Source organism: Andrena cerasifolii, chromosome 14 (genome assembly GCF_050908995.1).
Source record: "Andrena cerasifolii isolate SP2316 chromosome 14, iyAndCera1_principal, whole genome shotgun sequence".
NCBI classification, from domain to species: Eukaryota; Metazoa; Arthropoda; class Insecta; order Hymenoptera; family Andrenidae; genus Andrena; species Andrena cerasifolii.
The window spans coordinates 2,952,574-2,964,877 of NC_135131.1; the positions used below are offsets into that span (position 1 = coordinate 2,952,574).

Genomic DNA, 12,304 nt, shown 5'->3' on the forward strand with positions numbered 1-12,304 from the left:
CCACCCGGTGAAATTTAGCTTCTGGTATTACCGCGCGAGTAATGCATTACTACCCCACGCTATTTCGTGCTTTTCGGCTGGCCGAACCCCCTCGGCAGCCGGTACGTGCCCGCTTACGTTATATCTGGGTACAATAATGTAGAATTATCTATTGATTTAGTTTCGAGGGGGGTTAGATAGGGGGTCCGTTGGCGGTGGCAGAGGGACAGGGGCCGGGGGAGGGAGGGCGCAGCGTAGTTTAGAACTGCTATGCACAAGAGCGTCGCCTTGAATGCGAGATTCGAAATTATCGCGACGATTCGGAACAGTTAGGTTCGTCTACCGGTCGAGAATGGCGCGCGAGAGAGAAGCAAAGAAAACGGAACTGCTTCACCGAGCAAATGTATGCGCACTCTCGGAGATAACGCGAACGCGAGGAGCTCTCGCTATCTCTCTGTTTCTTCCCCTGCTTTCTTTCTCCTCCTTCCTTCTCGCCGGCATTAACGTGCTGATGCGGTCTCAAGCTCAAGAGTAGAGGTTAACTCTCGTGTCCATCTTCGCTCTACACGATGGATAATTCAGCGTTACTTAACCGTTTCTTGGGCGACGTGAAAGAAACGGCGACGCCGCCGCTAAATCGTCGCGCGACGATGACAGTCTGCTTGTTTATCACGCATTTCCATTGTTCCTCCCTACTGCCACTCTCGCGTTGCTTTGGAAAAGTTCTCGGAGCCGCCCCCTACCTCTCGCGGGAAGATCGAAGCGGCTGTAAAAGTAGAAGAAACTGGGAAGCACTCCGCTGTTGTTACCGAGTATTATGAGAGGATAGAGAATTTTAAAAAAGCTGCTAAGAAGCTGACAAGCAGGGCATGCTGAGGATCGCGCATCCGTGTGTAATGTGCGAAACATAACACACTTGTGATACCTCTTTGGTACAACACCTTCCCGTATGCTCTGTACTGCGCGATGCGGTGCGGGGAGCGTGACTTCAGACGGAACAGCTGGAAATTTTATGGCAGCGTGTAATGTCGTCTCTGAATTTAAAAATAGTTTTAATTCGAAATGTTGGAATGTGTACAACGATAGACTGTTCCTAGAGTTAGAGTGTCAGGGACTTTAAGGACCCGGTAATTTATGAGTTTCCTTTCTTTCGCTACAGGAGACCCAAAAGAGGGGAAAACCGTTTTCTCGACCCCTGCGCTTCTCAGTCCGAGAAAACCCTCTGAACGGATAACTTGTATCGCGCTAAAGACAGTATTCTTTCTATTAATTTTAGTTTAAGTTTTATACAGTTCTTATTATTATTATTATACTGACGTTCGACTGTGTAACTTTTATTTTCTTGAATAAATAAACATTATATTCTAACACGAAATGTCGTCTCAATTAGAGTGACACTTGGCTTTCACATGCGCGGGGAATTTTTGGCTTTACAAGGACGTGTGAAATGTTTACGCGTTGTTTGGAGAACCTTGTTGAGCTTGTAGAGAAATTTGTTTTTGTGAATTTATCTGAATAAAGGGATGGAAATATTGTTCGTTTGTAATAAAGAGCTTCTGCAATGGTTGTAGAAGATTGCGTGGAAATATGTCTGACGAAACTGTAACCCTCCCACGTGAAAAAAAAATTAAATAAAGTGAGCAGCGATTTTTCAAAGGGACAACATAACGACTGTTTTTTTATACAAATAACTAAAATCTTTATTTTATGAAATAATACTAGAAATTGTAACTGATCTGTTAACTAAATTTTCGATTTAATTTTACACAAGAATTTCCTCTTTATATGAGTTGAAGACGTTTTTTAATTTAAGACACCCCTTTATATTTTTCGTAAATATATTAATTATTTTGATATATTTGACAGGGCTATTTTATTAAAAAGAACTTAGTAAAAATTAAATATAAATGTAGTTTTTATTTTTTATGAACTACGAGTTCGCCTAAATTGTTTTGTTAATCGCATGAGCATTATTTATGGACTTGAACATCTCAGCTGTATCATTAGATAACTTAATAACACTCAAGTAATTCTTTTCAAATGAATCTGACATAGCACACATTTCATAATACATTAGCATATCAATATACACATAGATCATATTGTTTCTATGAGAACTGATTTCATTAATGATGCTTTTTTGAGTTAACTTCTCGATACAATTAAATGTAGATTTTTTTCGTTTTCAACTAATCTTGTACTATTTCCAGTTTTGACCTTGAAGTAAATTTTAATGGCATCGCCTTAATAATGTTACACTACATCCTCCAGTTACACAAAACACTACAAAATAAGTTTAATTCCTTTTTGAAAAATTGAAGTGAAAATACATGTTTTATACAAAAGGTCTTATTTCCAAACGTTTCTTTTAAATAACTATTAAAACAACGCCAACAACAATCAGATGGAATAATAAAATGTACACGAACTAATAAAAAAAAAATTTTTAACAAACGTGGGTACCACAGTTTTTGCAATTATTGAATTTTTTTCTAACAATAAGTTGAAGTCTGCCCTTCTGAAAAATCACTCCTCAAGGGAAGTATAATAGTCACCTGTTCAAATACAATCACCCATTTCTTTGGAACTGTGAGCAACCCTTATCGAACACCAAGCTCAAGAAAAATGGTTTCATGAGCGGCCTGCATCTCACAATAATCTTACACGAGCAATAATACCCCGAATTCTAATGAAACTATGAAGCTAGTCTGAATTATCCTACGATAGTCCTTGCATTAATTATCGACACGTTGGAAAGCTTGTTATTCATCGGTGTTGTTATCCCGAAAAGATCGTGTAGCGATTGCCTTAAATAATGATACCGGTCCCGGCCGCTGAAAGGCTCTATTGGCATTATTATGCGGGAATTAAAATTTTACGATTATCGCACCGATCGCGGGCGATGCCTAGGCAAAAACCACCGCGTGGAACAGTTCATTGGAGGCACCTAGCGATTCGTTAGTATCCAGCTTCTTCCTACATAGTATCGAGGGCCGTAGAAAAGATCCTTCGACCCTTCGTGATACTCCATCATGGGTGGTCTAGCGATTCAGATAGCGATCTCCTTTAACGGTAATCTATACTTTAAGAAGCCACGCTCCCTAAGGAAGATCGTTACCACAGATTCGATGAATATTGCCAATGATTCCTGCGCATCGTTCACTTTCGCGCTGCATTCGGCCTAATGAAATATTGTTCATTGATTCATTAATTCCCTCGGCACGGTGGGAGTTTACAGTCGATTGCATCGATAGGCAGGGTGTAAATATACGCCAACTTATGCTCCTACGAATTTGTTGAACAGTTGGATATGGAATTCGAAACCGTTGCTCCGAAGTCGATAAATAACTTGCAAAGCTAATTCTTACGAAAATTAATACAGATACCCCGTCTTACCACATCTGATGGGTTCAATCGCTCAGGATCAATCTATCCATGCCACCGCGTGAAAAGGAATGTAATAAAAATAAAAAAATGAAATCAATTTAAAGGTCTGGTCTCAAACAGTGCACCTCTCGTTTTTGAGTTGCACGCAGATGGAGATCCTGTTTTTCATTCTGTCCTGTTTCTCATTGATGTTTGCGCTCTGATAGAAGAGCTGGGGACTTCCCTTGAGCACGGCTCAATTAGCCATTTGTCTCTCATTTACGCATGGAACGGCAATCGATGACGCGGCCACAGCAGCCGCGCCTTTTCATAATCCTATTTCGCTATTCCTCCTGCAGCCTCTGCTCGTCTCTATGCTTCTGATGTGTTAAAAATACTCTGATCAGAGCGGAAAAGTTTGCAGGAGGAATAGTGGGATAGGATTATGAAAAGGTGCGGCTGCTGTGGCCGCGTCATCGACGGACGTTCCATGCGTAAAGGGGAGGCAAATGGCTAATTAAGCCGCGCTCAAGGGAAGTCCCCAGCTCTGGCTATCTGGTCCTTTCAGTGTCTCCTTCGCGAAAGTTCTTTTCCCACACGTTCCCTCCATTCTCGATGCACGACTGGCTCAGCACGGCGCACGCGTTACTCAAGCCGCTACCTCGTATTTTCTTTCTTTCATTCGCTAGCCTACTATCCCGTAATTTCCCTTTTCTCCGTTCCAGCTATCCGCGTCCCTGTTACCTATCATTTTACTTCGTCCATTTCACAGCCAGCTCGCCACGAAAGTCAATATTTGCTCTCAGACCTTTTTAGCGATCGTGATATCCTCTGATTTCGCTCATGCAAATTGCCATGGCTGACCTCTTTAGAAAACACGCTGGGATTCCGTTGCAGTTGGGGTCATAAGATTCTCCAGTCGAGGTAAATAAACGACAATACTGAGGCATTAACGTTTGTACGAGGCACAGCTTGCCGCTGCGGGGGCCATTTAGAAATATATGTGTATCCTCAGCTGAGGCATTTTTGTTAAGTCCCTTTGCATAGCAAGTACTGTAATTTTCTATATTTGACACTAATTCTGCACAAATCATATTATAATAATCAAATTATGGAGTGCACTTGTGTACCCTGAATTACCCAAAAATAAAACTGCAAAGATTACGAACACTGAACGTTCGAGTCGTTCCAGTGAAACAGTGGTTACAATTAACCAGTCGAATTGCTGAGTCTTAAGCTGAGTCACTTAATAAGTTTTTAGAGTTCCACGACTTGGTTCCACGGATATGGCAACCGTTACGATTTTTCAAAGAATTTCAAAGTAAAGAATTCAATAGTTCGTTTAATAATTTTGGGGAGGCTTTAATTGAGTAACGTTTAACGTATTAACAGTTTTCGTTATAAGTTGAAATTAATATTCTTCTCGTGAAGAAAGAGGGTGAACGTTTTCTAACTTTAAATTGTCGATTACGTGGAAAGAGTAATTCTATGTACGAAACGGTGGACATGGAAGCAATGGAGGACAGTACGAGATACTAATCGAAATGTCGTACAAACGGAATCGAACCGAGTTACTGTTATTCGAAGTCAGCCGTAGTTCTATCTTGCATGTCAGAATAAGGTTATATCGGTTTCATCTAGACCTCGACATTCTTTGATAAGACCCGCATTAAATCTCGCTCATGGATTTGTTTCGTTCCCTATTCCTGCTTCTAATACCCGATCCCGCAATCCCGTGGAGGGTTCGTGACCTAAAGTAAGGGAGCCGGGACGAGATCACGATAATTATTGCGTTGGAGTCAGTTGCGCTTCTTATCAATCCAAGATTCCTTAACGTTGCTGCACTGTGATACTGTCGATCGATCAGCGTGTGGAATTTGTATTTTTTAAGTGTACTAAAAACCGACGCCGCGGGAGAAGGCTGTGCTGATAGGATATTATCAAATTAGGTGGGGTGCCTTTAGCAGTTAGGGGAATTAAGATCTTTCGTTTAATGGGCGACCGGCTTATCAATGAATCTATCCAGGCTCTTCACAAATATCCAGCCTTACTCGAAGATCAATGTTTAAACACAACTGGCTTGTACGCAGAATTTGTCTGCTGATTCAATTCAGACACAGGGATAACTTTGCGATTTCGTTGGTAGCTGAATTTTATATGCTAATTGACATTTTCGATGGAATGTTTTGTAAAATTATTAAAGATTAAATCATTAAAGTTAAAATTGATGAAGTCAAAGAGTGGAAATTGAGAAAGTCAAAATCATTCGAATTGAAATCAGTAAAGTCCAAAAGCTGAAATTAATAAAGTCAAAATCATTGAAGTTAAAAGTAATAAAGTCAAAATCACTCGAGTGAAAATTAATAAAGTCACAACCATTAAAGTTAAAATTAAAGGAGTCAAAAAGTTGAATGTAATAAAGTCGAAATCATTGACATTCAAATCAATAAAGTGGAAGCTGAAATTAATAAAGTCAAAATCATTAACATTAAAATCAATAAAGTGGAAGCTGAAATTAATAAAGTCAAAATCATTAAAGTTAATATTAATAAAGTCAAAATCACTCGAGTGAAAATTAATAAAGTCACAACCATTAAAATTAAAATTAAAGGAGTCAAAAAGTTGAATGTAATAAAGTCAAAATCATTGACATTCAAATCAATAAAGTGGAAGCTGAAATTAATAAAGTCAAAATCATTAAAGTTAATATTAATAAAGTCAAAATCACTCAAGTGAAAATTAATAAAGTCACAACCATTAAAGTTAAAATTAATAAAGTCAAAAAGTTGATTGTAACAAAGTCAGAATCGTTAAAGTTAAAATTAATAAAGTCAAAATCACTCAAGTGAAAATTAATAAGGTCAAAACCATTAAACTTAAAATTAATAAAATGTTAAAGCAAACTTAGAACTTAGTTCCTGCACGTTGTTTCAAAAGAAACCTTATTAGAAAAGTATTATTAAATATGGGTCCAGAATGGCCCCCCTAAAAATTGACGAAGAGGTTTCAGGATAAATTTCTTGGACCTACTAAATTTTATTTCCCCTTACCACTCGCATAATCCCACCGAATACATACAGTATTAATAACTAAACGCACAACAACGTGTAAAGAAATATTTCGTGACACATGTATGTTTAGAAATTACGCCCCCTTTTGCCCCAAATTAAAGACTTCACTCTATGAAAGAGCGCACATTGCAGGCGTCTGTAAGTAGTAGAATGCTACGATAAGATCGTAAACTACACATTGCTCTATAAGTATATCGTTTGAACAGCTGATACACGTATAATTGTAAAAACGTAGTTGAACTAAGGACGCAACAACGAGGATGTCGTGTAAGATGGTCGATTTGCTGTGTTGCGCGCAGGGTCCCGAGTAACGGGCTACAAAAGATAATTATTTTGGTGCCAAGGGTTCATCGTGTATAATTGGGAACGTGAGTAAACACTTAAGTGACTTTAATTTAATTTCCTCCGTGTACTTGCGGTGTATCTCATCATGTGCCGTTCGACGGCGATCGTGATGCCCACGTTATATAACAGGCCGTATCCTGCCGATACCCGTTACCTAAAATTTGCTTACCCGGTGAAACAATGAATTGTGACGCTTGAGAATATAGAAAAATTGCAGGATAAATTTTTTCCTACAATGCTTCGATTTTGAGGAAAATATTCGAAATGCTATGCACAGTTAGACAGTGAATTCTTTCAAAAGAGAAATCGAGTATGAAAGAATTGATTCCCCAAATTCCACTTATTTTTCTGTTTTTCCTTACGTCATAATTTTATATAAAGTCAACAATTAATGTACCTACTCTTCTTTTGGGAAGTGCAGGAAGGGTTGACGATGGTGACAAATGCTGTCGAAGATTTTGGTTTTCTTTAAACACGATTGTTCTTGTAAGCAGATTTACCTAACGTGATAAGGGATATTTCCCGCGGAAGCGTGTACTTGCGTAAGTGATACCGCAGTAATTACTGAAATTACTAAAATGTCAGCGTCGCGGGAATAATAATAAAGGAAATTAATCTTTGTCATAGAAACAGCCACGGTCTTCCGATGCTCTACTGTATCGTACTATTAACGTAAAAGCTGGTTTAATGATAGTTAAATTATGGCCGTGTATTATGAATTCATGCGCCAGTGAATTCTGACCTGAGAAATGGCATTCACCGGGGATGACGTTGAAACGTTACAAACCGGGGGTTTAGTTCGCGAGTACGTAATTGTGTTACTTATGGAAAATAGGATTTAAAGTATTTAGTTTAGAAGAACATTATTTGCTCCCCGTATGCGAGATTCCATTAATGAAACGAGAATCCCTGGGAGAATGGTGTTAATTAACTAGTTAATTAACAAATAACAGTTATTTTTGTTATTTCGAATAAATATACTTAACTGTTATTCATTCGATAACTTTCTCGAACGTAAAATTTCTTAGCATAATAAAAATCCATACGTTATTTTATTAGCAAAGCATATTTTAGCCCCCACAAATTCAGACAAGAAACCATTTCAAACTTCTGACAGTCCCACGACAATGTAAAAATTATTGAATACTTCAGTGGTCCAATCATAATCACTTATTGTCCTTTCTTCTTCTCACTGCTACTGTTATTATACAGGCTTTAACAGAAATAGTGGGCATACCACGAGGGCGCATTCTACTCGTCTTAAGGATGAAGAAAGGTCATAGAAGCACGATTCTGTAATTTTGTTGAGATCTAAACTGTTTATTTATTTCATTAAAGAAATTGCTAGAAATGATTTCTTTCCTCTGCTGTGGATGACTTATGGACCGTCGGGCATGTTCAATCTGATGACAACCACTGCCACTATTTTCCCTTACCAGAAAATTCGTAATAACAGTATTTAAATTCTGACACAAAAAAAAATTTTGCATCTTGGAAATAAAACTTTTAGAAAACCGTTTACGCGATTTGTCTTCGCCCTTAACGAAAAGCAGAAAATGCTTCTAAAATACAAAGGGTGGCGAAATTATTATACTCAAATCATTTTCATCAACATCTGTGAAAGTCGTGGCTGTGATTAAAGTAAGAATGCACGAATGTTGTTGTTTTTTCATTTGTTGATTAGCTACAACATCTGGCAACATTGTGAGTAATTTTTCAAAATATAAATCTCATTTGTTTTTAAAAGGGTGGGGATAAAATTATTACAAATAAGAGAGAACTAATAGAGAATATCATCAGAGTGTGGCAGAATATTCCAAAACTGCAGGAAGTAGCCACAGCCGTCATAAAAGCTAAAGGCGGAGTCACCAAATATTGAGTAATTATATTTCCCCTATGCGGCTATATTATCAAACCTCTATACTAAAAAAAATATTATAACATTAGAAACGAGACATCTATTGTATTCCATCGGTTAAACTTACAAAATCTCAAACCTTTTTATTTTAGTATAATAATTTAGCCACCCACTGTACATCCACCTAATTGTGTTCCTTCCTGTCTATCAGTAAACCAGTACCAGTGCCGATTCTCGAGATAATCGACTATTCCCCTGCACGAAGCATTCCTTCCCATCTGTTCTTGCCATAATAATTATCTACTGAACCAGCTGAATTTTTAGCGACCGCGCTATACGCGAACCCTTCCCACGTACCAAGGGGTCAAATCCTCGAGCTTCCTACCATAACTCGATCAGACCTAGCAGCGCATTGTTCACGAAGAGAGCCATATAGCCACTCGTAATTGCTATTGGCCCAGTTGTGTACATTCAGGCCGGGTCATAGGCGACGACAACACAAGGAGCGAGAGGAGAACGGGGGTCTGCGGGAGGGCCGAGCGTAGGAGTGTGACAACGTATAGCTACGACAGAACGGTACAGATACGATGTAAGGGGAGGAAATTAGAGGCTGGACATTGATCGTCGGTTCAGTGCCACGTGACACCACTGTGGAGCCTGACCTCTCCCGTGATATCTATCGGCGCTAATTAGCCCCCGCCAGTATCTGTAACGTGTATTAAGAAGCCCCGTCCGATAATATTCCTCTAATGATACCCGCGTATTCCTGTCCGTCCAGTTAGTCTGGTTCCGCGCGGGGGTCCCATTTCCGCAACGCCCCTGGGCGAGCCAGACGCACAGCACACCTTTCCGCGCGGGTTAAGGAGCACCGATTTGCATTTCCCTTATACATTCCCGATAATTCCGCTTCCCCCTGGCCGGCTGGGCAGACTCAATCTTTACACCGTGAACCCGTTTATCGGTTCCGCAGCCTCGTAAACTGAGCCGGCATGGCGCGGCGCGGCTCCTCGCGGGGACGAAACGTAACGACCTGGGCAACGTGGACGGTTCCAATCTGGCGTGTACCGTTAAGCATGGCGACGTTTGCCGAGTCAAGTCAGCCGGGCTCATACCGTGGCGTGCGCAAAAACGACAGGGGAGAGAGGCTTTCGCAGGTAAACCGGCTGCCAGGCTAGCCTTCGGATTGGTGACAAGAAAGTGGGACGCGTGAAATATGCGTCTGGTTAAGGCAGGCGCCAAAATAACGCACAACGCCGTCAGGCTTCCCTCCTCCACCGTTTAACCGGAAGAAGGGAGCCGCGCTTCGTAGTAAGTGACGGCGGAGCGCGTACGTGTAACCAGGCGAATAAATGGTACCCCGGCCCGTATATGGATCCCCCCCGTTTATCCATGACAAATGCATTCGACTAAACGTATAGGCGATCCGGTGAAAGAGGGCGACGAAGGGTGGGTTCGCCCGTTCAATGGGAATCCAAGACCGTGCGCGGACAACACACGAGGAGCTGCAACGATACAGTGTCGTTATCGATCCCAGCCCTATTACGTGATTTGTCGCCCCGATGAATCCAACACGACAGATTAAGATCGCCCGTGTGCGACGCGGAATTATTAATTCAACCGTGGCCGATAATTATTCCCGTTCCCCTGATATCGCTCGCCAGATAAATCCCCCGGTCCCGTTTCCCGGCGTTCACACCAGCCGCGATATGACACATTCAGCTGGACCTGGACGTGCGCGAAACGAATCCGATTTAATCGTCCAGTCGAAAGGATCTGCGAATCGGTCGCCACCTTGACTCAGCGGCACTGTCCCACAGTAGCCATCGGACAGCTTCCATCAACGGATTTCGTTAGTTGCAGCGCGTTGAAACTGGATGCCTTTTTCAATGAGGAGCAGGAATTATATGGATGTGGACTAGGGTGGCTTTTATATATACGTGTCCAAATTTTGTTTTTGTGTATCTATGTTCCCACCCCCGAGAACCCTGCCATTTCATAAAGAAATAGTCTTTGAAAAGGATTATTGCAATCGGACAACAGGAAAGGGTGCCGATCATGCCTTAAAGTTTAGACTTCATCAACGGTTTGAATTTGAGGGATTTCTCAAAAATGGTAAGCCCTATCGAAATTTGGTTCAAATAATATTAAAAGAGCATTCAATTTTCTACAATTACTGTATATATCATTTTTTCGTGCTACCAACCGTTTTTTAGATAACGCCGTTTGAATATAGAGAGGACAGCGCACTACGCGCGTATAGGCAATACGTCACGGCGTATAGGGGGACGCGCGAGGTGCGCAGTTCTCTTTATATTCAAACGCTGTTATCTAAAAAACAGTTGGAAGCACGAAAAAATTGTATATACAGTAATTGTAGAAAATTGAATGCTCTTTTAATATTATTTGAACAAAATTTTGATTGGGCTTACTATTTTTGAGAAATTCTTCAAATTAAAACCATTGATGAATTCTAAACTTTAAGGCCTGGTCGGCACCCTTTCCTGTTGTCCGATTGCAATTCAGTGACTATTTTTTCATGAAATGTAACCATATTAGGGGGAGGGAGCAAAAGAAATCGCAGGTTGAAAATAAGGGCCCCCTAATGTGGACGTTGGCGTTCACTGCAACCCAGCGTCATTTTTGTGTTACCATTTTCTTATTTTTCAAGCTTTTAACTTTTCAGCGATAATAGTCTCTAATAATTTGTTTTCTAAAAATGTAAATTTTGATATGTTGAAATTTGTATTTGAAAAAATAGTTGTGTTTAAAAGGGACTTTTCTTGTTAAATATGGAGAGGTATAAAATAGAGGACTCATAAGATCGAAGGTGGCAACGGCCTTTATCTGTTTAAAATAGCCACGCGCGTCTACACTCAAGAATACCTATCTTAATTCCACGCATATCTAAAAAAAATATAGGGCCCATAAATATTCGATACGTAATCATTGCGACGAGTCCTCAGTTCCTTTCGTTATACCTAGCGCGCTAGCATTCGTCGCTGATTTCTCCCGTTGTTTCGCCGCTGCAATGCGAAAGTATCCCCCAACCGCGTGGTCAGCCACAAGTGCAACGGCCAAGCAGACCCGATAACGCACGCCAGGAAAAGTGTCCAACTTCGGATTGTCCTGTCCGCAGGACTCTGGAGATCGCCCGCTGAAACTGCATCTCGTAAACACCGTTACGAAAGGGGCGTACGTTTTGCACACAGCCGAGTGCCCGCGTGTGGACGCGCTCGCGCAAACTAGCCACAGCCACGCGAATCGCCACGCTCGTATTTCCATTCCGAGTTTCGCATAGGTGTAACGAAGTGATTTCAACGGCGTCAGCCGACTCTCGCCCCCGCGTCTCGCTTCCTCTCTTCCGTATGCACACGCGTGCGTGCACGTAAGGACGCGATGGCTCCGTCTTCGTCGCACCTGTCCCTTTCCCTGGCCGTCTTTATTGTTCGAGGTACACGCCGCGCGGCTGGCAATTTATATAGGCTACTTATGCAACGGTTCGAGCTGGTTACAGGCTAGGTCAACGAATGCGAGTACCACTTGCACGCGACAATCGCATACCAAGTCCGACAGCGATCTACACGAGGTGTCCTTAAAATGTATTCCACTGATCGTACAGAGGAAAAGTCTCGCGCAGCTGTGGACTCGCCAATGCTCTCCTCGCGACAAAGGGGAGCGCGATCGA

General features: G+C 41.2%; 2 protein-coding genes across 3 annotated transcripts in view; one reads left to right on the forward strand and one right to left on the reverse strand.

Moving 5' to 3' along the window:
- The window catches only part of Atg16 (Autophagy-related 16), a 679,282-nt gene that overhangs the window by 143,756 nt on the left and 523,222 nt on the right, over nucleotides 1-12,304 (reverse strand). The window lies entirely within an intron of this gene.
- The window catches only part of Neo (ZP and PAN domain-containing protein neyo), a 293,377-nt gene that overhangs the window by 65,707 nt on the left and 215,366 nt on the right, over nucleotides 1-12,304 (forward strand). The gene's annotated exons all lie outside the window — the stretch shown is intronic.